General features: G+C 39.3%; 1 non-coding gene across 1 annotated transcript; it reads left to right on the top strand.

The window, feature by feature from the left end:
- Positions 1–7,866: 7,866 nt before the first annotated feature.
- On the top strand, positions 7,867–7,940 carry Trnam-cau (transfer RNA methionine (anticodon CAU)). The gene has a single exon. It is a non-coding gene; the product is annotated as a tRNA-Met (tRNA).
- The last annotated feature ends 17,920 nt before the right edge of the window (positions 7,941–25,860 follow it).

The raw sequence follows: 25,860 nt of genomic DNA, 5'->3' as shown, positions 1-25,860 counted from the left end.
GAAGCCTGAACCAGTGTCAGGCCCTAGCTTGTTTGTTACTGTTTTGCAAAAAAGGAAGTTACAAATTTGGGAGCAAAGATTTAAAAATATAAAGCAGATTGACAGTGGTTTTATGTCTGTGGTAGTTTGGATCTGGACTTTCTTCCAAAGGGGCTCCTGTTTGGAAGTCTTGTTCCTCACTTTGGTGGCACTATTGGTAGGTGGTGGAAACTTTGGGGAGGTGGGGCCTTATGGGAAGATGTGGGCCACTGAGGGCATGCCTTGGAAGGTAGATTCTGCCCCCAGTCACCCCTCCCCTGCTCTGCTCTGCTCTGTTCTCCTCTCTTCTCTTTTTTTTTTTTTTTTTTTTTTTTCTCTCTCTCTTTCCCCTTCCCCCCTTGCTTCTTGGCTGCTGTGACATGAGAAGTTTTGGTCCATCAGACCCTCTCTGCCATGATGTTTCTGCCTCACCACAGGCCTGAAAGCAATAGAGTCAGCCAACCATGGATTGAAACTTAAGGAACTGTGAGCCCAAATAAATCTTTATGCTGTTTAGATTGTTTTACTCAGGTATTTTGTCACAGCAATGGAAAGCTAATGAATGCAATGTCTAATTATTATAACAGAAAAGAAACAGGGGCTGTGTTTGCTTGTCTTTTTTGTATTTCATTTTCCTTGTAATTTATTTGTATTATGTTGTAACAATTGCCTTTCAAAGATGGAGGTTTTTTACAATCTTTTATGTCAGAGCCTTTGAGATATTCTGCCTTAAGTAGCTGTCATAGAACTTAAGTTAAATATTTTCTTATTTACCCACCTAATTTTTAGCAAAGATTTATCCACTCAAACCATAAATACATACACATTTTTGTAGACTGAAAATTCCCACTAGAAAAATAACAGAATCAACAGTAACAACTACAATCCACAATACTAATTGTTGCTGTAAATATTATAATTTGGGTTGTATTCAAACACTTAATGAACAGATGCTTCTTTTATTTAACAATCCCAGAGAGTCTGAGGAAATTATTACCATTCCTGCTTTTCAGAGGAGGAAAAAAACACTCTGAAAGTAAAATAATGTCTGTGAATAATCTTCAAAAGTTAGGACATATAGATTAATTAATTAATTAGTTCTCATATAGATATAATCTGAGTACTTTTTAAGCGGTTTCAGGACACTTTGAAAATAAAACCTGTAGGATGGTAGAACTACCTTAAATGTGATTCAAGTGTCCAGAGCAAGTAGAATCGGTGACAAACAGAACATTGAAATGTATTATAAAGATAGACACAGTTAAAATAATTAATCAGGGGTCCACTAGACAGAGGTGGTTCTAGCCCTCTGAATTCTTACCTAAGTAAACCAGAAGCCAAATCAGCATGATCATTCATATTCTAGGGAAAAAAAAAAAACTTAAATTTCACCAATCAGAAAATCCACACCTCCTGCTAAGGACTTCAAGGGCTATTGTTCCACTTTCCCATTATCCACAGTCAAATCTTTTCTTGGCCTTGCTTCCACATGTAAGTTATAATTTTTTTTTTTTTTTTGTACCAAGAATTGATTGAACCCAGGAGTACTTAACCACTGAACCACATCCCCAGCCCTTTTATGTATTTTACTTAGAGACAGGGTTTTACTGAGTTGCTTATTGCCTTGCTAAGTTTGAGACTGTCTTTGAACTGGCGATCTCCTGCCTCAGCCACCTGAGCCTCGGGGATCACAGATGTGTGCCACTGTGCCTGGCAAGTTAGAATTATTATTATTATTATTTTTTCTTTTCCCTGTTCTGTGTGCTGTCCAATTCATGAATCACTGTTGGTTCTACTAAGCTCTTTGAATGTTATCCTGTGTAAGCATATCTTTTAGCAATACATAACTGGTTAACACGCTGTCAGACTGCAGGACACACTCTAATATTTAGGGAGTTTTTTCTACTGAACAAAAATAATGTCATTTTTCTCTTGGACTAAAATTATTTTCAATGTGTTGGTCTCCTACAAGTTTAAATCTCCTTTTCTGAGTATTAGCCAAAATAAACAGGAATCCAGAAGAATAGAGAACTCTTAGGCAGGTCTCTTGGGTAGTGCTACCTCACACACAACCTTTAAAAGACAGGCATCATCTTCTCCCTTTATTTCCAAGTTTTGCATCTCAAAAAAATGTTTAGTAAGAGTATCTGCTAATTGAGGGCACACCTGAATCCATGCACATTTCCTTCTCATAGTGCCTATCAGCTCACTTTTGAAGAGCTACATGGAAGTTGGCTATTGTTTTTTGTTTGTACAGTAAATATAATGCAATCCTGTGCCCCTTGGTTTCCTCACATCACATACTATGGTTATTGTTTACACCCCTATAACCAAAAAAGATTAATAAGAGTAACACATAGTACATATATTTAATGAGAGTTTTATGTAATACAGGAAACTTTAGAAATGAATCCCCAAAGATAAAGGAAAACTGTATTTTTAGGTTAAGTCTGATGGAAGAAGTGAGTCATTATGGAGATTCATGATTGGACAAAGAGACTGTGACCTACTGGTAATAAACAAGGAAAGCAACCCAGCATGGCCTGTTTGTTCAGATTATTCTTAGCTTCTGGGTATAGGGAAAGATCTATAGAATGAGGTTCCTACAACTTTCAGACTGGGTAGGCCAGGGAACTGCTTTGTGACTGTTACTTCTGTCTGGGCTCAGAACACAATATCCTAAAGTAAGGTGTCCCTAATTGTATTGACTACTCTGAACTGAATGTTCCTGCCTCTTGTCCCCCTTTCTCCCTGGAAACAATTCATATAGAAACCTGAATCTCTCTCCGCCCAAGGCAAGTGATAGAAACTAGAACGTGTCTTCTACAAAGCAAGCTCTCAAACCTAGAAAGGTCACTCTCTGAACTTCTGCTTTCTTTCCTGAGGACCCTCATCCCAGAGAAGTCCTACCAGTACCCAGGCAGATGAAGTAAGAAGAATCTGAACAGACAGACCTTGCTGGGTTCCCCCACTCAGTCTGTTACCATTAGATCAATTCCCTTTTGTCCAGTTACATTTCTATAAGCCTGTCTTCCTACTTTTTCAAACCTAAGCATAAAAAGAGTTTTTGCTGGGTGTTTGGGTTTTTATTTTGAAGGCTCCCATGTCATGAAAATTTTTATTAAATAAATGTATTATACTTTTCTCTAGTTAGCCCATCTTTTGTGCAGAAGTATCAGCCATGACCCTTATCATGTGCAAGAAAAGGTCTCCCACCTTCTCACCCGTGTGTGTTACACAAAAGGCAGGGGAAGATCAGAAAGTGACCTTTAGGGGTATTTTGCATTGCTTTGGAGGACAGGAATGCTAGTTTCTACAGTTCAATTCAGGGGATAAAAAGGGGTGAGGGGCAAGAAGATAAAAGAAGGTCAGAGACCTTGGTTCTGAAAACCTCTTACCTTTTTCAATTCAGAAATGCTCAGGATGCCAACATATCACACTGTGGAATTCTGAGTACTGACATTAGTATCCATTCAATGATATTTAAATAGAAGAGAATTCATTTTCACATTCATCTCTACAGATTCTATAGTATTAACTATATATACAATGGTAGACATGTGGAGTTCTAGATGCTATATGTCATTCTTTAAAGAGATTTTAGTACTACTTTAGATACAGAAATGAAATTCTAGCTTTTATTCACTGGCAGTATAACCTGGGTCAAATCAGTTAACCTCCTATACACCTCAGTTTTCTAATTTATACATAGAGATAATATTTTTGTATCTAATGGAGCTTTGGTGAGGATTCCATTGGAAAATACCTGCAGAAGCCACATGATAACTCTTCCTACTGCTCTCATTTCCTGCCTGTGATATGTCCTATGAGCAGAAAACTTTTTACTTGTTTTCCCACTTGTATTGTGTGCCCCAGAGGTAGAGAAAAAAATCTACATGCAACCAGTGGAGAAACTAGTTGGAAAGAGAAATGAGGCATGCATATCCTAGCCCTTTCCATTTTTCTTGTGAGCAAACTATGTGCAATTAGCACACAACTGATCTTTTATTGGGAGCCTTGGCCTGGAGATTTAGACCAACTTCCCTAACAATAGTTTAGTTAATATTTATAATGAGATTTTCACCCTTTTCTTATCTATCAAAGGACTTAGAACCTGGGCAAGGACGAATGTTATTCTGCCTTGAACTTTATGACATAAACATTTTGATGAACGTTCTCTTTAGTTTTTAATAGATTACTTTATAGCATTCATTCCCCCCCACACACATTTTACTGGTCCATTATAGTTGCACATATTAATGGGATTTATTGTTACGCATTCTTACATGCATACAACATAACAATATATTTTGCCCAATATAACTCCCCAGTATTTCCCCCATTGTTGTTTTTAAATAGTTTACTTATCTTGACTGAATTTCTAAATGAGGTAACATTATCCATCTCTTTGGGTTATTGGGAATTTGCAAGATTATTTTGCATGTGACCTGTGAACTCTAGACTCATTCTCTTAGGGCCAGAATTCATATCTTATATGTGGGACTTGAGAGCATAGTACTTGTGCATACACAGGGCCACTTAAACATGATAATTAAATTGGCATTTTGCATAGAAAATACCAACTCTTGGAGAGATTTAAAAAGGAACTAAAAGGAAGCCTTTATTGCCTTTGAATAATTAGAAGAGTAATTACCAGTCACTGCTTTACCTTGTAAGACTTTTGAAAAGTACATCTGAATTCAGAGAGTTCTTTCCTATGTTTGATATTAGTCGAGATGCATTTTTCTAAATCAAATTATTCAAATTTAAAATCCTGTATTAACATTAAGGACATGAAAAACAAATTGTTTCTTAAAGTACTGACTTAAAAAAGAGACTATCATAAATGCACAAAGATATTCTTCAAGAAAGGACTTTGATCAAATAGCTGGAATTCATTCTCATTATGAATATCCATTAGAAACAAAATAGATGAGTTTTTAAAAAGTGTGTCTTTCATGATGGAGAAAATGTTAATAATACATGGACAGTTTCAACTGGTTGCTGATTTCTGACTGAATTCAATTGAAATCAATTCATTTTATGCAATGTAGTTAGTTTCTGTACGTTCATACATTGAAGTATTTTTCTGTTCTTAATTTTTAACTTTGTGGGCTGTAAAGATGTTATTGTGACAACTGGAATTGAGAGTGTTTTGGAGATAGAAAATTGTAAAGGAAAGGAATTTCTTTTTCTCTGAGCCCATGAGTGTTATGTATGAAGAATAGACATGTATTACTGATCCCATCAGGAATTTTGGAGTTGTGTCTTTGAAAAGACACCAGAAACCCTATTTTGTGTTTCCTCTCCTTTGACAATGGTTTTGTTAAAACAGGATTGCTAATAACTCCCCAAAGTCAGTTTGCCGAGCAATAGAGTTTGACAAATGCTTATTAGTAAAAAGCTATACTCTTAAGATTTACTTCACTGACCTGTCCCATTGATTGTCATTAATTGTCATGTTTATTCACAAATAAGTCTCTGTGTTCACTTGTCACTTCAGCAATTTAGATATTGACTAGATCCATTTGGACGTGTAATACCCACATTGAAGTTCTTTTGAAAACTTGTCAAAAGGTACAAAGGATTATACTGACAGTCGACAGAACTGAACACAACAGCATTACATTTAAGTAGTTAATGATTTCTGGAGAAGAAAACAGTGGTTTCCAAAAGGAAGAAGCCAGAAGAAAGCAATGCAGTTGCCCATGGAAGGCATTAGAATGTGTTCTTGAGATTTTATGTAGGACTAGTAGTAAGGCAACAGCAGTTTTTGTTTGTTTGTTTTTTGGTACTGGGGCTTGAACCTATGGGTATTTTACCACTGAGTCACATTCCCAGTCCTTTCTATTTTTTATTTGAGACAAGGTCTCTCTATGTTGCTGCTGAGGCTGGCCTCAAAATTATAATCCTCCTACCTCAGCCTCCTGAGTCCCTGGAATTACAGGTGTGTCCCACCATTCCTAGCTGGTAATGATACCGCCGTTTACCGGTGACGAGTTCTGCTTCTTCTAATGTTGAAGATTAAGCACTAGAGAAGCAGCCAAGGCAAGCATATTAAGCAGGTTTATTTAAAGGGAATAATACAGACTTCTCCCGGCAGGAAGAAGGGGGCCATGGCTGATGTTCTAAAGTCCCAAGAAGTGAGCACACCCTGCATCTTTTATAGGTTAAAGTCTCTTTTGTTCTCCAGTTCTCTCCCCCCTTATCTCTCCTTCCTGCCTTCGTGACTAGGCCTGGTTTTGCATTAAGTGAGAAGCCATGGGCAGGATGAGGGCCAAGGTGATTCAGGCGGGTAAGGGCCAGGGGGCATTAATTAGCAGCTCCTTGTTTGCAGTCCTTGATAAAGGCAGGTAAATTTGGTAATCAATGGGCTCTGGAGATCTTTGATATTCCATTCTTCCAGGGGCAGTCTCCAACTTCCAAAGGCAGATGGCTTCATGGCTTCATTTCCTCGAATTGACCCAGATTTTCTATTTCTACACTAACTACCTGTCCTTAATTCTGGCTTCAGTAATAGCATTTAAAAAAAAAAAAATCTCATTTCACCTAAAACCTTTAAGAATAAAAAGCATACCTGTGCCTAGAGGTCCTAAAGCATGGGAGTTGCACACTTTACAGGGCAAGGCCCTGTAAGAATTAGCTCTTAGCAGGAACCTGACTACAGGCAATGAGTATTTATCAAAGGGTGTTGCTCACTAGTGACAAGATAGAATAAGCACTGGACAAAATTCACAAATCCCACATCACCAGGCTCCATCATTGAGCTATGCTCTTAGTGGGAACTTAGGCAAGATATTTGGTTATGTAATTTATATTTGAAGAGTTCTGAGTAACATAGGGATCAGATATAAAAAGTATTTTCAGGCCAATTACACTTTCAGAGGTACTACTTTTCAAGCAATCCTGTCTTTCTTACATGGATGTTCCCTACTAAATTTTGAGTTCATTGACGGTGATGATAATTAATTATTCATATTTTACATACACAGTGTTCAGCATACAATGAGTCTGGCATAGAGTCACTAGTCCTTAATGTCTAGGTGAACAGATGAATTGCATGCATTTTGAACGTTTGAGGAGGAAAGTGGCAGGCTATAAGGAAAAATGCAGCTCAGCTCGGGACCCACAGTAGCTCCAGCCCTTCTGATGGAACTGGTGCTCTGTATACCCGGTCTCAGTTGTGGCTCAACAATAGCTCCCAGAAATCCACGATGGACACAGGACCTCGTAAGAGACTTTATTATGCGGACGACTAGCGCGGCGTCTGCTCTGGGGTTGGAAAAGAAGGGAAAGAGAAAGATGGTGTGGATGCTTCTCCCAAATATTGGAATCTCCTGGGCTGGAAGGAACCAATAGTGGAGGAGAATACTTGCAAGCTGACTGATGAACTAATAGCTAGCTAGCATGTTCAGACTGACAAGCTAGGATGTAACGTGAGAAGCAGGAAATGGATCTAGCGTAGGCCGGAAATTCCTGTAACGCAAGAGGCGGGCAGAGCAACTTTCAGACTGGCAAGTTAGGTTGTGGTGCAACGGAAGGGGCGGGAGATCGGCTTTGTATTACACAGGCGAAGCAGCAAAGCGTGTGGAGGATGCTATGATTTACTTTATTTGAAGAAATCAAAGTTTATCAAAGACATAATATGTTAGCAAGCATTTTCCAAAGCACATTCCCAGGATTTCTAATTCATTTGAGGGATAACAGATGTTTTTCCAAAACAAATGAAGCAAATATGTTGCTTAGCATAGTAGCTGGCACCAAAGTAAATGATCTGGGCATGATTTGTATGCTTCAGCTCTGAGTGTCAGATTCTTCTAGAAGTGCTTTTAAGAGTAAAATAGGGGCTGGGGATATAGCTCAGTTGGTAGAGTGCTTGCCTCATAAGCACAAGGCCCTGGGTTCAATCCCCAGCACCACAAAAAAAAAAAAGAGTAAAATAGATCAAAGGTTAGACTTGTTCATACTCTTTAGTTTATAACAGTCAGTACTACAATCTTCATCACCACATGGGACATTTTTCCTTGGTCTACTTTCTTCTTTGACTTCTGCCTAAATAATCTAGTGCTTTGCTATTCAGTGAACCTAGGCTCTGTTACTAGAGACAAAGCATAAAATCATTGCCTGCCTTCCTTCCTTCATCAGGAAAAGTGCTGATTGAACTCAGTGATGTGCTTAATAATGTAGTTGATTCATCTTCTCACTGGAGTGTCTTCTTACCAAAGAGCAGTAACAAGTGACTGGTAGACCTGTACTTAAAGTGACATCCATCTGTAGAACAATATCAAGTCATTATTGGAGGCACCTAGGAATACCCAGAGAGAGGACATGAGGCTAAGACACTTAGAAATCTGTGTATTACAAAGTGCCTGCTCAGTGGTGAGACACCCAAACCATCCATAGAGCGCATGTAGGTGTGGGTGTAAAATTGCCCTCTCTGAATTATCAATCACAATAATCCAGACTTTAGGTGATGGTCAGTGTTCCAGTTGTGAGAAGAATCCCACAAGACAAAGAGGAGTTTAAGAGAGTTTATTGGAGGAAGATACGTAACAGTGGTCCTCTCCTCTTCTGAATGCTCTGAGGCTTGTTTTCTGGAAGAACATGTTTTTTTCTCTTCTCCTATCTCCCTGTCCCTAACAAGATTAGGAAGGCAGTATTATCTTTTTCTTCCCCTAGTTAATTGCCCTTGAACACACCCACTACAGGAAGGAGATGCCTGCTGAGGATCTGGAAGATGACTATCTCCCAAATTAACAAGTGAATCTTAACCCACCATGGGGGGCCCTGGAACCCCCTACCAGAGCACACCTGGAAAGTAACCCTTGAAGAGTTCCTTTAAAACCCCCCTGTCCCTCCTGATGCAGAGAATCACAGCCTCTGGAACTAGCAAAGCAATAAACCTCTTTTTTCCTTTTTCTCAAAACCATGTCTTCCTTACTGAATTGGCATCCGGGACAAAGACCAAGCCTTCGGTTACAGATATACTGCAAGAACACATTGGGGAGAGGACAGAAGCATCTGCCTGCAGATTCAGGGTGGAGTCTGGGTGTATATGTGCTTCTGAGTTCTTTATTTCACTTTGGCAGGCTTTTTGCTATGGGTGGTTTATGCTAAATGAGGGGTGATTGACAGATTCCTGTGCCTTGCCCATAATGCCCCTTGCACATGTGCCAAATCTCTGCACATAGTCTTGAAGATGGTCAGGCAGTCTTTGAAAAACAGGACCTTGCTATTTATTCTTGCTTTTTATTTAGGGAAGTTTGATCCTCTAATAACACAACGGGGCTGGATGAAAGGGAGGTCCTTAGGCTCATGTCAGCTCTGCTAATCAAGGTGGGGTGGGACCTGGAACAAGGGTCCCTAATCCGTCCTACTGCATTATTCCTAAGTATACAGGTCGCATTGTATTTCCTGAAGTTTAGTCCCACATATCCAGCTCACCAGTACCATGGGCCAGCTTGTACATGTATCACAGATCATTATCTAAGCTTCTTACAAAGGGCATGTTCATTCCAGTGTGTTTCTGGCAATGCTACTTGGGTAGTACTCATTCAAAGTATTTATTCAAGCCTTTCTTTATTTACTATGGATTAGTTTTTTTCCAAAGACAGCATTGTTAGAGCTGCTCTTCCATCAAACTGTGAGGATCTGATACCGCCATTTACTGGTGACGAGTTCTGCTCCTTCTAATGTTGAAGATTGAACACTAGAGAAGCAGCCAAGGCAAGCATATGAAGCAGGTTTTATTTAAAGGTTATAATACAGACTTCTCCCGGCAGGAAAAAGGGGGCCATGGCTGATGTTCTAAAGTCCCAAGAAGTGAGCGCACCCCACATCTTTTATAGGTTAAGGTCTCTTTTGTTCTCCAGTTCTCTCCCCCCTTATCTCTCCTTCCTGCCTAAGTGACTAGGCCTGGTTTTGCATAAAGTGAGAAGCTATGGGCAGGGGGAGGGCCAAGGTGATTCTGGCAGATAAGGGCCCAGGGGGCTTTAATTAGCAGCTCCTTGCTTGCAGTCCTTGATAAAGGCAGGTAAATTTGGTAATCAATGGCCTCTGGAGATCCTTGACATTCTGTTCTTCCAGGAACAATCTCCAACTTCCAGAGGCAGATGGCTTCATTTCCTGGATTTGACCGGATCCCCTATTTCTACACTAACTACCTGTCCTTAATTCTGGCTTCAGATCTTTAAAAATTGATGCTCTTGGTGCCTTTGTAGCCTCCACAGTAGACGAATGGTCATTTCTTGTTTAAGAGCGAAAGAACCTTCTTTAGCTGTAATAAAGGGAAATGCACACATGGACCCAGCCCTCTGGCCTTGGGAGGAAGTTCTGAACTCACTGATGTCACTTCACATTAGTGGTTTCACACTGTCCACCCTGCCCTTCAGCCACCTCTGGATGTGATCTCTCAATCCCATTCATGTGCAAGTGGAATAGTCTGACTTTCTATCTGTATTCCCTCCCAAACTCAGTTTGCAGACCTCTTAATATCTGTCCATATGCTTAATTTTCAATCTTTGTCCATTTGTTTTCTTTTTGCTCTTCACCTTCACAAGTTTTTTTTTTTTTTTTTTTTTTTTTTTTTAAATTAAGAATATATCATATGCCAGGCAGGTTGATGCATGACTGCAATCCGTGACTCAGGAGGCTGAGGCAAGAGGATCACAAGTTCAAAGCCAGCCTCAGCAACTTAGCAAAGCCCTAAGCAACTCGGTGAGACCCTGTCTCTAAATAAAATACAAAAAAAAAGGGCTGTGATGTGGCTCAGTAGTTAAGTACCCCTGAGTTCAATCCCTGGTACAAAAAAAAAAAAAAAAATTTATATATATACATATATAAAATGTATTATGAAATCATAAAGGGAAAACAGTTTTACAGTTCTGAAGTTTCCCTTACATTTCAAATTTAAAAAGAGCTAAGCCTGAGAAAGATTTTTATTTACTTATTTATTTATTTTTTTTTAGCATGAAGTAATAAGAATCATAGTGATCATTTTTTATCTGGTTTCTTGGTGCCGGAAATGTGCTGAGTACATGGTTTATATAATTTACTTTGATATTCACAACAGCTTTGGATGTGACTTTACTCTCTTCATTTTATAGGTAAGAAAACTGAAATTCAAAGGTTAAATAACTTGCCTGAGTTTACTCAGGTAGTCAAGGCAAATCTTGGGTTTCATGTCATATCTTCTGAAGTGCAAGGTCAGGGTTTCTTAAATACTAATGTATAATATCTATCAGTGAAAGCCATTGAGTGAATGAGAACTGCATTTCCTTAGCTATCTGCATAAATGTAATCTTATCTCATTCATTCTTAATTCACAGGCAGGTATTCCCTGAAGAATCTGTATGTAAGAGAACCATGTGTCAAAACATCTCCATCTTCATGGTCAAATGTTGCAGATTATCCCTGTGGGCTTGAGGTAGAAAACCTAATGTGCAACTCAATAATTATGCATCAGCAAATGACAACAAAGTTGTTTTCAGTACACAGAATATTCATTAAATAATAGACTTTCTTTTCTAGTTAGTAGCATAATGAGAACCTAATCAACATGTCACCTTTGTGGGATGTTTTCACAGCTGAATGATTTCCCAAATACAAAACTTTCTGGGGATTCTGCTTTTCCTGTATACTGCTATTTAACTATTTACAAATAAATGTCAGCTTTGGGATGGTTGAGGGATTTCAGGGCAGAAGTCTGCTATCAGGCAAACGCAGAGCTTCTTTTCTTCGTCTCCCCTTCCAAAACTTGGTGCCATCTTGAGAACTTATAATTATGTCCTAACACCAAGCCTGCCAAGAATTTATTTTCAATTTTCATGCTTTGCTATCTCAGCTGTTTCGAATTACATACATCTGAGCCGTAGGAAGCATGTTATTCTAAATGTCCTAGGGATTGATTTTGTTTTTCCAAATATTTCCAACCTTTTGTTCAGGTGATATAGAAGTTAACTAGAATTGACAAGACAGCATAACTCAGAGGGTTCCTTGAGTGACTGTGGGCTTCTTTTTCAGTTCGTAGCATAATGGAAACCTATTATAAGTGAGGCATTATACTGGCATTCTTGATATTTGTCTCCTAATCTTCACAGTGATTGTAACTTAGGTACCATGAACCTCCTTTTAGAGATGAAGATGCTAATCTGGGAAAGTTAAATAAATGACTATTGTTCCATCTTTTAACTTGGTTTGTCTGACTTGAAACTCAAGCTTTTAACCATTGCAATATAATTTTAGAAAATGTATTTTAGACTCCTGTTAATGGTTCATTGTTACTTCTTTTATTTCTGGAAGGAATTAGTATCCCCGTGTTAGTAGCCCTTCAAAGTTTGCAAGATTAGGTGACCTGCTCAAGATCACCTAGGATCTGAAAGAGTTGGGACCTAAATTCTTCTTACTTTTTAAATATAGTAGTAGATTGTTGATTATCACATTAATAACAGAAGAAATTAATCTATGTTTGAAAAGCGTCAAAAGATAAGATAAAGCAAACATACCTGAGTTGGTATTCTATAACTGTATAGGCCTTCATACATTGGCCTAACATGCACACATAGTATTAGGGTGGTCTTGGAGCAAAAGTAACCCTAAAGTCATTGAATATTAAGCAAATTTTGTTTCTTGGTGTTAGGAAATCAGGATATGCACCTGAAGTGATGGAAGGTATTATATCACAACTGGTGTGTTTTGTAAACCAGATGAGTTAACTTCTCACAGGTGCCATGGTCCCACTGGGATCAATTTGGTCCTGATCCTCTGTGGGACACTCACCTCCTTCTTCAGCTTCAAATCCCAAGTGACCCCCAGGGGTAACTTGAGAGTTCCTGGCACTTGAGCACTGCTGATACATGCTGCCTGGAGCTGAAGGAATTGGGTGGGTGAAAGTTCAGAACACAGTGGCTTAGGGAATTCTATGTCCACATCCAGAATTCTCTCTGCTTCTCTGTATCACCCTTCCTTATGCTCAACCCCCTTTTTATCTGTCTCATTTTTGTTTGCTTTTCTATAATAGACAACACAAAAGGGAGCACCTACGTAGGTGGGGAGAATGTTGCTTTCTCACTCTTTCTAAAATCCTTACCCGTTACTACGTTGTTCTAGAACTCTGCAGTTTTTTCTGTTAGCCTACAACTTGTTTTCTTCTTCATGCTAACAAATGAACGTTGGCCACCAACATTGTTTTCTGCTTCATCATGTATGCCAGTTGGGATTCTGTGAGCCATGTGCCATTCCCCATGAGCAGAGGAAGAGATATCATCAGACAGCCTGCTCCATTTCTTTTTTGCTAGCTTGGTTTTGTTCTTTTGCACTTATCAGCTTTGACCTCAGGATGTCTTCTCTTGGGTAGCAAGATGGCGGCCACGTGTATTTGACTGAGTATTCTCTGATTCCACAACTTTGGCAATAGGTACAGAGATACAGAATGGATAGACACTGCAGATACAGATAGACTGAGACCATGATAGATCATAGCAAATTGGGTACACAGAGATGTAGATAGATAGACTGATGGAGTTATGTTCTTTGCATCTGTATGTCCAGTTCCTATCCCAGGATATCACACAAGTGGGCCTCAGTACATACATACTGCATGAATGGACCAAGATGCCCACATTAGTCCCTCAGTCATGGAGGACCATTGGTTATTTCCTGCTTTCTGAATGGAGCCCAAACTTAGAGTCAGTATCTTCCCACATTACTGAGACATACATAGGGTTGTTGATTCAGACTTTTTCTTCACCTCATTTCAGGTTTGAAGAGCTCATTAATCCACATGTGTATGTGTGTGTGTGTGTGTATGTGTGTGTACATTTGCACATACATATAGGTTAAGGGAAAACAGAGTGATATATTTTTTAATACTAAACTAACTGCAAGAGACCTGGACCCTTTAAAATGTTCCTAGGAGGGACTGGGGATATAGCTCCATTAGTAGAGTGCATGCCTCGTGTGCACAAGGTCCTAGGTTCAATCCCCAGCACCACAAAAAATAATTTCTAGGAAGTGAGTATTGTCTCCCTATTGGATTAGCTCTAGTGAAAGGAAAACACCACTTCATGTATCACTGAGAGAATCTGCATATTGAAAAGTTCTTCCTCATAATGTATTGAGTTGAAAGCTATCTTTCTGTAACTTGCACCCATTCATTCTGCTTTTATACTAATCGAGCACTTTTTCCTCCAGAGTAGAAAGAGATAAATGCTAATTGAAGGATTATTATCCCTACTGAATAGCAGACGTTTCTACCTCTGGATCCCCATTAAAGCATCTTTGCAACTCTTCATTAACCTCCAAGGATGATCCCTGGGAGATAGAATACTTATAAGCAGCAACTCTGAAACAGAAAATGCCCAAAATGCTCCACCTAAATACTCTGCTACAGGGATCGACAACGTTTTATCTTGGAGAAATGCTCTTTTGCCCCGATTTCATTCCCCCTCTTGCTGGGTAAAATCTAATAAGATGCACTATGTACAACGGCAGCTCCAAATTTCCCTCTAAAGCAGGAGCTTTGCATCTACTGCCCTAAATTTCTGACCTGGTATGATGGGGAAATTGTCATTTCTTATCTCTTTCTCTGGTTTCTGCCTGGGGAGGGCCACGAGGTGGGTGATGTCAGCAATCAAACTTCCTAACAGAGGCACAAGATGAATCCTCTTAATGACATGTGCTGCACACTCGTGAACTGTAAGATCAGCTTCATAAACATTTATTTCCCCAAACATAAGAGAATCATAAAGTCCCTGCTCACTAACCTGAACAGCACTAATCTAATTTCATTACTTGCCATGGAACAATGGGGCCGAGAAGCGATTAAGGTTGTCCAAGCATGATAATTTCTCATGATAAATAACCAGGAAAAGAGGGGGGGATGCTCGACCTGGGAACAGGAGGCACGGGCCCCCAGTACCCCAGTGGGGCTGTCACCACCTGTAAGGGGCCTTCCTTGATCAACCCATCCACTTGCTCCTGAGGCACTGATGGAGTCCATGAAAGGACTCCAAAGCCTGTGCTTGCTTCAGAGCCTCATTTATTTTTATTAAGAGCAGATGGAGGCAGAAGTCCTCCGAGCACTTTATTAACGTACTACCATTCACTGAATAGCAGCCAGTAGAGCACAGAACAGAGATTTCTGTCCATCTGTTCGCTTGCCTCTCCCCACAGTCTCCCATGGCAGAGTGAGCAATTGGAGCTTTAGTGTCAATGAGCATAATTAAAGGTCTGAAATGTTTTGTAGTATTGTATTTCCTATAGACTCGATAATGCTATTGAGAGCAATTCCTGTCACATCTAAATGCATTTAGTATATAAATGTATATTATTGCCTTGTTATGTAGAATGATGATAATTTGTTTAAATTACTGGGAGCTAAGTACATATCTCAAAAAAAGATTTATTTTGCCTGTTCTTATTTCTGTTTTTTTTTTTTTAAATATATTTCAAGTAGTTACTTTTATAAAATAGATGTTTTCTAAGTTTGATAAGCCCTGTTTATTCAACTGGATAAAAATCAGATAAGCAGAAGATATTTTTCATCTTCAGCTTATTTTCTTTGTAATTTTCAGCGGTGTAACTGTGGCCAGTCAACTCTATTTGTACATTTGTCTACTTGTACATTTGTATGGTTAACTTAAACACTGAAAAAATTTTTTCCAGAGTAGAAATTTCCTTATTTTTATATAACTAATTCCTGGGCAACATATCATAAAGTGATTTCTTGACCTAAAGAAACAGTGTTACCATTGGGAGCTGTATTTCTGACCAAGGACTCAACCTCAACTACCTTATAGAGGAGTCAGAAAATATATCACAGAGGAGACAGACTCTATGGGGGGGCTTAAGCTATGTCACTGACATTTTGATGCTTAAAACTGCCAGGGTCACACTGTGAAAGAGTACAGGAAAGTGTCCAATTTTGAAAAATCTGTCTCCTTTGTGTCCTAATGAGTAGGTCAACAAATTGCTTGTCACTTTGTGAAGAGGAGACCAGGAAAACCCATACTCTAGAATGACTTTCATGACTGTACAAACCCTTGTGTGGTCACAGGGCTAAAACATCATAGGTATATTTGGCCTTGGGCATAATCCTTATTCATGTAAGTCTGTTATGGTTTGGTGTCCCCCAAAAGGTCACATGTGAGAAAATGCAAGAAGATTCAGCCACATCAATGTTCATAGCTGCTCAGTTCACAATAGCCAGATTGTGGAACCAACCTAGATGCCCTTCAATTGATGAATGGATAAAGAAACTGTGGTATATATACACAATGGAATATTACTCAGCCATAAGGAATGATAAAATTATGGCATTTGCAGGCAAATGGATGGAATTGGAGAATATCATGCTAAGTGAGATAAGCCAATCTCAAAAAAACAAAGGACGAATGATATCGCTAATAAGTGGATGAGGACATATAATGGGGGGGTGGGAGGGGTTAGTGTTAGGGTTAGAGTTAGGGTTAGGGAGGGGGGCAAGAATGGAGGAAGGAAGGACTGTATAGAGGGAAAAGAGGGGTGGGAGGGGTGGGGGGAAGGGAAAAAATAACAAAATGAATCAAACAGCATTACCCTATGTAAATTTATGATTATACAAATGGTATGCCTTTACGCCATGTACAGAGAAACAACATGTATCCCATTTGTTTACAATAAAATAATAAAAAAAAAAAAGAAGATTCAGAGGAGAAATGATTGGGTCGTCAGAGTATTAATCCAATCAGTGATTTAATCCTCTGATAGGGATTAACTGAGTAGTAACTGAAGTGGTAGGTGTGGCTGAAGGAGGTGGGAATGGGGGCATGGCTTTGGGTATATATTTGTATCTGGTGCGTGGAGTCTTTCTCTGCTTCCTGGTGATGTGATCTGCTTGCCTTTGCCACGCTCTTCTGCCCTGATGTTCTGCATCACCTTAAGCCCCGAGGAATGGAACTGGTCATCTATGGACTAAGACCTCTGAAACCCTGAGCCCCGCAATAAACTTTTCCTCCTTTAAAATTGTTCTGGTCAGCTGTGAAAAAGCTGACTAAAAAAAGTCCTAGACTGATGAAGGACCTCATTGCTGCAGAGGTTTCACACCAACAACCCTGACATTGAAGGGAGATCCCATAGTCATAAATAGTAGCTGGTTACCAAAAAATCCTAAATCTTCTCATTGAGGATGTTTAGGGCAGGGAGGGTTGTAAATGTTGAATGAGTTTCAGAAAGAGACTCATGTAGGCTGTGAGCTATGCAATCATATTTTTTTTAGAAGTTATGTAATTTACTTCATGCAGATTGAATTTTTTAAAGCTTCAGACATAAAGAGCTTCACTTATAAAATATTTGATTGTGTACTTTAAGTCACACAGTTTCCAGGAATCCAACAATCTTCCTTGAATTTTTGAGAGTTCAGCAAATGAGAGACAGATATCAGATCATCTAAAATAGAGGACAGAAGAACTATCAGCATTGTGTGATTCGAACTCCTAGCTTCTGGTGTTTGTGTTCACTTTGATGAAACAATGCTTAAACATATATCATGTTACAGAGGAAAAGCATCCACTTCTATAGTCCTATCCTAGCAAAGTTTCGCTTTCAGTATTAACATCATTCTACTTTGTTTTCAGTCAGAACTGATCTGATCAACCAGTGAGTTTCATTGCTAGTATTTATTGAGTTCTTGATGACTTTTCAGGTACTGTTCTATAGGAGTGATGTGGTTTGGATATGAAACGTTCCCTGAAAAGTTCATATGTTAGGCAGTGTCGCAATGTTCAGAGGTGAAACAGAGTATGATAGCTATAACCTCCTCAGTGGATTAATCCATTTGATGGATCCATAATTTAAATGGACAACTGGGTGATAACTCTAGGCAGGCAGGACATAGCTGAAGGAAGTAGGTCACTGAGGGTCTGCCCTTGGGGATTATATCTTGTTCCTGGCTCCATATTACCTCTCTGCTTCCCAGCTACCATTTCCTTCTCTATACCCTTCCTCCATGTTTCAGTTTTTTTGTTGGTAGTGTTTTTTGTTTTTCCAGTGTGACCAAATGACCTGACAAACACAATTTTAGAAGAGGGAAAGTTTATTTGCTGCTCATAGTTTCAGAGTCTCAGTCCGTGGAACATCATAGCAGAAGGGTGGGGCAGAGGAAAGCAGCTCAAGACCTGGCAATCAAAAAACAGAGAGAACTGTGCTCACCAGAGATGAAATACATATTCCAAAGGCATAACCTCGTGACCTAATTCCTCCAACCACACTCTACCTGCCTACAGTTAACCCTAGCTAATTCATTCAAGTGGATTAATGTACCGATCAGGTTTAGACTTGCATGATCTAGTCATTTCACTTCTAAATTTATTGCATTGTCTCCCACTTGAACTTTTGATGGACAACCCATATTGAAACCTTAACACTCCAAAATTTTCAGCCTCACCTCAGGCCCATAGCCATAGAGTCAGCTGACTATGAACTGAACCTCTGAAACCATGAGCCACAATAAATGTTTCTCCAAGTTGTTATTGTCAGGTATTTTGGTCACAGAGATGAAAAGCTGACTAACACAAGGAGATTTTATCTGCATGTCTATCTTCATTTAAACAGAAACTTATAAGGTAGTCACTATTATTATCCTTCATTTAGAGAAGAGAAACCTGAGATACAGGTTATGAATGTGCTCAACATCATTCGACCAGTAGAGTAAGATTTGAAATTAGGTGGTTTCATTCTGGAGTATATATGCTAGTCCAATGGTCAGCAGATTTTTTTTTGTTATGAACCAGATAGCAAATATCTTAGGCTTTGTAGGCCATCTGATTTCTGTCACATCTAGTCAACTCTGCAGTTACAGCTCATGATGTTACCTTTAGATTATAGATAAACAAATAGGGATGATTGTTTCATTAAAACTCTATGGTTTCTAAAATATGACTTCATATTGCATAAGATATTTTTTCTTGAATTTTTCTAAACATTTAAAAATTTAAAATTTTCTGCTTAGCTTTTGAAACATACAAACTGGCAATTGGCCAGATTTGGAGTATAGACCATACATAGTGTCTTAATCTATTTTCTATTGCTATAACAGAATGCCTGAGACTGGGTGATTTATAAAGAAAGGAGATTTATTTGGACTCATGTTTCTGAAATCCAAAGGTGTGATACTGGCATCCTCTTGGCTTTAGGTGCAGCCCTCATGTAGCTGCTACTAGAAAACAGAAGGATAAGTGGGCACACACATGGTGTGCTCACTACTGCTGTACAGTGGTGAGCATACTATGTCACTCCAAGGGAACCATGTGGTCCACAGATTAGCAGTGCTGGTATGACTGGCATCTGTTGGAAATGCACATTCTCTAGCCCTTCCCTAGCCTCCTGCATTGAATCTGTACTTCATCAGGAGATTCAGATGCATGTGAGAGTTTGAGAAGCACTACTCAAAGGGGCCAAGATGTCTGCTCTTCTGCTCTGAACAGTCTCTTTTAGACAGGTTGATGCTTAATGATCCAGTAACTGAGAGGAGAATACAAACAGCCATCATCTCTGTTACCACAGAATATTTGTGCTCATAGTGCCCACTGTATAAAAAACACTAGCTTAATAAGAGAGTCTGTTGAAACAGGAGTCTGGGATCAAATGAATATAGGAATCACTGTAACCTGTCCTGATCTTGGACATTCCCAAGGAACATGAGCCTGTTAAAGGCTCTATGAAGTCCTGAAGGTTTTTAAGCTACTACATGTATCTGGTGTTTCCTGATCTTAATGAGCTAGATGGTGCTTTTTCCTAAGAACCACATTTCATATATTAAGGACTCAGAAAATTATGGCTTATGCAATAGTTTATGAGACAATATGGTATAGGGGAAATCAACTGCTTCAGGTCAGTTTGGGAGACCAGTTTGGTGCCAGTCTGTTTCACTGAGTGATTTTATCTATGACTGTTGTCAGGGGCGGGCTCTGAGGGCCCCAGAGCCGCACCGTGGCCTGATCTCTAAGATGGCGCCTGGCAACTTGCCAGACATAGCTGCACTCATATACAAGTTTTAGGAAGTAACTCTGGTTGGCTGTTGTACATGAGGCAATCCTGGTATCTGCCTGGAGACTGTTCCTTGATAGGCTGACTTTCCTGGTAGTCTACTCTCTGATAGGCTGATGTTCTCAATATAAGTCTAAGACTTGTGGAATAAAGCCCTTTTGGTTCCTGTGATCAAGAAGAGCATATGCGTTGTGATTGTCCCCGCGGGCGGTGGGCGATCATAACTGTAATACGATTGTTTTATACTCTGTGGAGCTGTAAGATTCTATACCTCCCATCTCTTTATGTTGATGTGTTTTATGACTACAGTAATACTATTTAAACCTTTTTCTACTTCAGTGATTTCATCTATGAATTGAGAATAATAACATTAACTCAGAACCCAGCTTTACATATAATTAGTATTTGGTATGTGTAAATGAAAATATTATTAAAGAATGAAAATGCCATATTATACCCGAAAGACCCAAAAAAGCTCTAGACCAGGTTCTCCATTAGAACATTTTGAAATGATTGAAATGTTTTATATCTGTATGGTCAATATGGTAGCCACCAGTCATATATGAAAACTGGTCAATGCGAGGGACTTAATTTTTATCTTTTTTTTTATCTTCCTTCATTCCATTTTAAGAGCCAGTATATAACTAGTGGACACCATATTAGAGCTCACAGCCCTAGACAGAATGGAGTAGGTTTAAAAGTTGGTAAGGAGACTTAATACCACTCACCAAGCAGTAAACAACATTTAAAAAGTTAATAGAGTGTGGCTCTTTGAAAATATAAAAACTTGTTCATTTTACCTAGAGACTGAAATGGTTAAAGCTAGACTTATGCTTCTGACCTATCTGTCTACTTAATGCCCCATAAAGCTTTATGAAGCTTTTTAAGAAATGGGGCTTGGGATCCTCAGTGGTGTAACTGTCTGTAGATTATAGCTTTGAGCAGCAGCATTCCTTCCTGTATCGCCCTTGTGAGCTATCAGATGAAAAACTCAGATGTCACGGGTCCCTTTCTTGGAGAGAACTGCCTTTGTGCAGAAATAAGCTGAGACACTCAGGGAACCAAAGGGTACTCTAACATTCCTGTGTGAGACGAGGGGGTCCGTTTTTATTTTACTACTAGGATGGAAGGAGTATGAGAAAGGGAGGGCAAGGGGATGCAGCCAGAGGCTAGAGAAGTTGGTAGACTCTGAAACTTACTCTGAAGCAACCTAAGCAATTCCAAGATTGAGATGAGTGACGGGCAATATCTATAATCAAGTCTAAGAACCAAGACAGGGCGCACAGAGGCTGGAGCAGCATAGAAGGTGAAGGGATTTTGCCCTGGTACTTTCAGGCCAAATTATCTGAGATATAAAATGAAACTAGATGTATACCATGGAGCCCTTCCGTGCTCATCCATTGGTGGCGGGCCGGCAATCCATTCCTCTTCTCCTCCTGCCCCCAAAATATTTCCTTTGTGGTACTTTCATGAATGTGAAAGCATCCACCCATTTTTCACAGTTAGAAACCTTGGCGCTCTCTGCGTCTCTGCTGCATTCAGTCAGTCTCCAGGCTCCAACCTCTCACCATCAGGTCCTGTCCCCTCGGCTCCATCACTCCAGCCCGTATTCCCGTCCACTTTCTCATGACCCTGCTGGTTTTCCTTCTGAATTTTCACCCCTTCTACACTCCTTCCAAAGGTTGCTGAAGCAGTGCCTGTAAAACACAGAAGGAGTATGTCCCTGTACTTCCCCAAAACATTCCAGAGCTCCACATGACCCTTGAGGACTCCCTCAAAGGACAGAGGACATCCTTCAGAAGCCAACCTCATTGTACCCTTCCTTTCAATTTATGCTGCTACCCTCTTCTGCATTGCATGCCGCCCCTGTGTTAGTCAATGGAAAACTTGTTTATTAAAGGCTGTATCCCTGGTTTATAATGCTCTTGTGGTGGAAGGAAGTGAATTCATGGGAGGTGTGTTCTTGAAGGCTCTGTTTTGTCCTTTGCTCCATTCTCCCTCTCTCTATTTCTCTGCTTCCTGGTCTCACGTGATGAGCAATTTAGGTTGACCACACCCTCCCCACACTGATGTTCTACCTCACTACTGGCCTAGAAACAGTGGAGCCTAATGATTATGGACTGAAACCTCTGAAACTGTGAGCAAGAATAATGTTTTCCTTGTTTTAAGTTGCTTATCTCAGGTATTTTGTCATAGCAACAGAAAGATGACCAGCACAGAAGGTTTTTTCATGTTTCAGAAAGGTACAATCCTTTCTTGACTCTTCAGATTTTGTCTGAAATTCTGAGTAAGCTATCTTGGCAGGTTTACTCTCAAAACTTCAGGGACTAAGATATTGATGGAGTTCAATGCACATAACTCCAAAATATGGTTCCTTGGGATTTGAGAAAATAGTAGAAGCAGGAAGGTCACTTTCTGACCAAGTCAAAACACCTAGGAATTATCATCTGACATTTTCCTGAAATAGTTTCATTTGAGAGGTACTTTCTCTGTACTCAGAGGGAAGGGATATTACATCTCTGAAGACACATTGGTGCAATGAAGAATCTGAAAAAATATGCTTTGTCAAGTCCACTCAGTTCATTATTATTGTTTCATACACACTTTGTCCTATCGTACTTCTCCAGGACTATCCACTTTATCCTAAATGTAGCCTAAAAATAATGCCCAAGTTTCCGTGTTTCTTTGGCTCTTTATTCTCAAAGGCTATGATGTCATGTACACATTACATAAAATAAATGAGTCTGTTTTTTCTTCTGTTAATCTGTCTTCTGTTATGAAAGTTTGAGCTATGAACCTAGTAATAAGTACAGGAAATGCATTTTTCCCTTATCTTATGAATTTTTGTCTAAAGCCTTTCTCAGCCATCAGTGGGTGAGCAGGGAGAGAAAATGAAGGACAAATGAAAACCACAGGGAACATTATCTGACAAGTAGCACTTGGAAGATGGGGACCTACCTTAGTTACATCCCCTTAAGAAAAACTGTGGTTTCACGATCATGTCTCTCCTACCAGGTGGCCTAGACCATTCCTTCCTCATCATGGAAACTGTCATAAACCCCAATCACCCTGATAGCCCAAACATCAAGACCCTCACAAAACTTGATGGGGGCTATGACAGGGTAATGAACTAATTAAGGGAGAAGGAAATTGAGACAAAAATAGGGGGAATCAATTTCCTGCCAAGCTCCAACCCTGAGCACCATACCATTCTCTCATGGAAGTAGTCCATACAGCTCTTCAAAAGTCAGAAGGTGCACTTGAGTGGGATTCTGGAAAATTTCCTGGGGATCCCAATAAAACTGGAGTGCAGGAGGGATGTGCCATTCCTCTCCTTGCTGAGAGGACCCATTCTCTCCCTTAAGAGTCTACACTTTCCCCTTTCCTATCCCTTCTAATAAACCCATTTCTGTAACTCTGAGCTCCATGTCTGACACTTGATCCGATTGCAAAAACCTGGAGTGAACAGGGAACTTTTGTACTGCCTCAGTTTCACAGAAGCCCCCAGTCCTAAAACATCAGCCCCTCATTTCTGCCTTCCCCCTGACAGTCTTTCCCTCTTTGGTTCTAGCATAATACTTCTGTGTACCCCTCTGTGGTAAGTTATGGTACTTTGTAATACAATTAACTCTGTGACTGTTGTTCTACTCAATTTATTTCCCTTGAGACACAAGTTCTGGGGCTCATTCATACTTACACTTCTGCAGCCCATGATAGTGCCTGGAATATTGTGAATCTTCACTTGCTGAATAAGTGCATTACATAGATATAAGAAATGAATGGGTGGATGTAGGAAAAAGAAGGAGGAAGGAAAAGGACTAGAAACACATTCAGTATTCTTTCATAAGTCAGACAATATTGGAGTATTTAAAGGTTCACAACATAGATATTCTTTACTATGCCTTTCTAGACTTGAGAAAGGCAGTTTCTCTGTTGTTTAATATGCTTAGTGGTTGCTAGCTTTGAGCTATAGCAGTAACAAACTGCAGTTAATAAAGGAAATTTTAATTTCAGATCAACCTCCTCTCACAATGTTTTAAATATACTCGAGGACTGAAATAATTTGTTTTGTAGTCTTCTTTAACCACCTACCCACCTCCCATCTTGCCATATCTCCCAGCCAGACACACAAAACAGTAAAGAGTTCCATAAATGATTGATTGATTGTCCCCAGAATGGAATCAATCTTCCTGACTTGGGGTCGGGTAAAATTGGGCATACTTTTTTGGATATTTCTTGGCCTTTGAGCATGTACAACTGACATACAGAAATAGTTCCAAAACATCAAATATATGGTCTGTATTTTGCAGATTTGTAACAAAGCTGTAAGCAGCCCATCACCGAGAGAAGCAATTTGATTTAATTTGGATTTAAATGCAGAGAACAATCGAAAGACCTTTTTCAGCAAGGATAACCTATTGACATGTAAGAAAGGATGATTAATCAGTTCCTAAAAAGTCTGGGATTGTTTTTCCTGTGAAGAATCCAAAATGAGAAAAGCTGAGGAAGAACTAATGTGATCACTTTAGTTCAAGGGTCACAATCATTATCATGCAGAATGTGAAAATACCACGCAAATTTATTAACTGCACTGTGCAGTCCAAAAAGAACAAACCAGAGGAAACAAATGTCAATAATCCTTACATTGTATGTGGTATTTTGAGGCTTGCAATTTTTCAAACGTTTCTTGAAATTGTGATCTTCCATGCTTGGCAAGCCTATTGCTTGTTTTATTCAATTTTTGCCCTTTCATTCACAATTGACACTTGTTCTCTCATTCAACAAAGATTTACTGAGTGTCATAGATACTCAGTCTGATTCTCTCTCTCTCTCTCTCTCTCTTTCTCTTATTAATATGGATTTCCATCAAATCATGACACCGGACTATGCTGAAAAGTCACATACTTAAGCTAATGTTTTAGGTAATGAGGATATTTATTAATTGCAGCTCTTTCAAATGCAGTTCTGACCTAAATGGTAAGGCATTGTTTGATGGTCCTGGACAGTTGAAGGAGCACCTTCCATTCAGGCGATGTCAAGTCCAGGATCTGCACCATCAGTATAACCAGAAGACTGTTTTCCTGCAATCTTAACCTCTGCTTTATATTCCATTGACTATTCCCAGGCAGCCCCTTCTGACAAATATTCCAACACCACAAAAAGAGAATAATTTCCCTGAAAACTCATACCCAATGTCATTGAGTTTGATTCTGATTGTGTCCTTCTTGAGATTATATGCTCCTTTAATCAATATTTGGAGGGTAGAATATCCTGATGGGCCCGACTGATATCACATATCTAACCTTGGAATCCAATAGTCAGATTAGGTTCATCCAGATCTCATGAGAGTGAACTGGAGGTAGTTCCACAAAAGAATGATAGGTAAGAGGAATATATTAACATATCAACCTATTTCAGGAATATGATCTGCATGCATAAGCATAATACATTCATATGTAAATACATACTTCTAAATATTTATGTTTTTACCTCTCCTAGGACTATAGTGTATGGCTACCATACTTTATTTTGTAAATAGTCCTTTAGTACCAGGAAAACCAAACACATTTAAATAATATTAACTATTTCCAGTGAGCCTCATTTCTTAGTTTGCAGTCGGCTTTAATTCATTGTTTTAGATTAGAAATTGTGAGGAATTCAAAGGCACCTTGCCAGCAATTTGTAACACATGAAAGGCCTTAAAAACAAACAAGAAACACTGAGCGTTATCATTTTTGCAATTCTGTGAAATAAAATCCCATAAAGGTTCTCTGAGGTAAGATCCACTGCTTCCTGTTTTGTCCTCATCGATGTCAGTTC

This window comes from Sciurus carolinensis, chromosome 19, assembly GCF_902686445.1.
Source record: "Sciurus carolinensis chromosome 19, mSciCar1.2, whole genome shotgun sequence".
NCBI classification, from domain to species: Eukaryota; Metazoa; Chordata; class Mammalia; order Rodentia; family Sciuridae; genus Sciurus; species Sciurus carolinensis.
This window is presented reverse-complemented; position numbering and strand designations above follow the sequence as displayed.